Source organism: Hordeum vulgare, chromosome 1H (genome assembly GCF_904849725.1).
Source record: "Hordeum vulgare subsp. vulgare chromosome 1H, MorexV3_pseudomolecules_assembly, whole genome shotgun sequence".
Classification (NCBI taxonomy): Eukaryota; Viridiplantae; Streptophyta; class Magnoliopsida; order Poales; family Poaceae; genus Hordeum; species Hordeum vulgare.
Window position 1 is genome coordinate 411,777,372 of NC_058518.1, and position 2,586 is coordinate 411,779,957.

Here is a 2,586-nt window from a genome sequence, read left to right on the forward strand (position 1 = left end):
AACATGAGTGGCACGTAGCAAACTGCTACGCGCTTGTTGCCCTTGACGATGCGTACGGCCGTGGTGTAATCAATCAGCTAGTCTTCTGGCTTGGCCGTGCCGTTGTATTTCGGCGTATCCCAAGGTAGGGTAAAACCTCGGGGGAACGGCTCCCCTCGGATCCGGGGGCCGAAGCATGTCGGACCGACGGGTCCGTCTTCCTCTAGGAGGGCTGACTGGGCCAGGACGATGAGACGCCGGCGGGCGTCCCGCTCATCCTGGGTGGCGTGGGCGCTAGCCCCGGTGGCGAGAGGGGAGGCGCCTCGTGAGCCAGAGACGTGAGTTCTTCGCGGAGGAGGAACCTCACACTCCGAATCGCCCTCGTCGCCTCCGCGACGCAAGCCCGAAGTGTGCTCGCTCTGGCGCTGAGAGCGTTGGTCTTGGCTTCCCTCGCCCCTCCGGCCGGAAGGGCGATGCAAGGAAGGTCCTTCTGCGTGGTGTTGGCCGCTAGGGTTGCGGCGTGCCCCTGAGTTTGGTCTCGGGGACTCCGATTGAGCCTGACCGGGGTCAAGCCGAGCGTGTTGCTGGTTGGCGGCGTCAAGGAGATCCTTGACACGCTTCTCCTGGAAGGCGCGCTCCTTGCCTTCCAGGCTTGCCATCTCCTCCATGGCTGCCTGCGCCGCTCGCATGTTGGCCGCAGGAATCTCGTAGGTGGGCAGATCACGGCCTAGAACCTCGGCGATGAACCGGCCACGGCTGCGGACCGATCCAAGCCGGCTAGGGGCCTCGGAAATCAGAGTGAGACCATATGCGGAGTTGTACTCGCGCTGCGTAGCCTCCAACCGACGTTTTGTCAAAGCTACGGCGATGCCCTCCTCCAAGATACGCTTGCGAGACTCCTCCAGCAAGGCCCGAGCGTCTGCAGGGTCGGTGGAAGTGGTGACAGGTGTCTTCAGGCCGGCGATGGCGTCCCGAAGAGTATCAGCGGTGGCCGCAGCGGGCTCGCCAACGCCTACGGAGGCCTTGCCGGGAGCCGTGCTGGTGCCAACGCCGATAACCATCACCTCCACGGTGTTGGAGACGTCAGCAACGTGGTATGGGGTGAAGAACCCCACCGACGGCGAAGGGTCGACGAAGGCGAGGACGTTACTGGGATAAACATCGTGGACAAGCATCTCAGCGATAGAGATCCTGCTGAAGCTGGCGCAGAGCGCCTCAATGTCGAAGTCCTCGCCGAAGTAGCGCGGGCCGTCGTTGAGATGAAGTTCACTGAAGAGAACACTGAGGTTCTCCATAGCACCGACGACGATGCTAGGGAGCGCCTCGTCATCAGAATCTTCGTCCGAATCCGCATGGCGGACGGGGACGTCGATCATCATGGGTGTCGCCTCATCGAAAGCGGGCTCCACGGGCATGCAATGTGATTCAGACGCGATGCATCCGGTGGTGTAGGTGCGGGGCCCCGCCCAGCGCGTAAAGCCAGCCGATGCCGCGATCGGCCCCACGGTGGGCGCCAAATGTCGGTGAATACTCACAACATATGCCATGGGTAGGCTAAAGTCGATGAGAACTGAAGGGACAAAGGTGGGCGATGGGAACGAGGTTGGTACACGCATGGGACGCACGATGTACCCAGGTTCAGGGCTCTCCGTAGAGATAATACCCCTAATCCTGCCAGAGTGTTTGATGTATAGGAACAGAGTACAATTTCGCTCCTGGAGCTGTGTTGGGAGGAGGAAGAGGGGAGCAGCCGGCTCGTCTCTACCTCTCTCTCTGTGGTTAGTGAATGTGTTGTGTTGAATGACTGGTGAAGGATCGGCCCCCTTGCATGGAGGGCGATCGGGGGGTTTTATAGACGAACCCGCCGACCTACAATATGGATAAAGGGTACAAGTGTGGGACCCAGCTGGGAGCTTCGTCGGCTGGCCAGGGGCCCACAAGGGTCTTGTCTTGTCGATGGGGGGCCCGTTGGCTGCATGGTCTCGATTGCCTGTGGGACCCGTCGGCTAGCCAATGAGGCTCTCACGTAAGGTTGACGCTGAGCACGCGATGTACGTCAAGCGTCGCCCCGTGAGATTCTTCATGGGCAGGTAGTACGACCACCTCCACTGTTCCCCACGCCGAGTGCAGTAATGGAGTGGGAGTGTGACGGTCTGACACTATGCTAGGTGATGGATCAAAGCCAGGGTAGGTCAGCGGCGTGGCCGCCGACGATCGTACCTGTCGGGCGCCCTGATCCAGTACCTTTGCTGACGCGTAGCTACCTTTAATCATGAGGTCTCTTCCTGACCTACGATCTGATGTGACTTGTGATCCTCGGCCGGCTAGCCTGCTTGGCCAGCCGGCTTGAGTGTGGCCGCCTCCTCCCAAGTCCGGCTGGCGGGACGAGGCCGGCTCTGAAGGGGAGGCCGCCTGGATTCTAGCCGGCAGGGGTTGCCTGGCCGGCCAGAAAGGTGGCCGCCTCGTCCTCTAGCCGGCAGGTGATACCTAGCCGGCCAGAAGACTTGGGCCTTGGGAATCTTCATACGTCCATTTCCGTTGGGCCGGAAATGAAGTAATAGGCTTGATGAGCCTACCCCAGGGTTATCCCCCCGACATGTAGCAAGC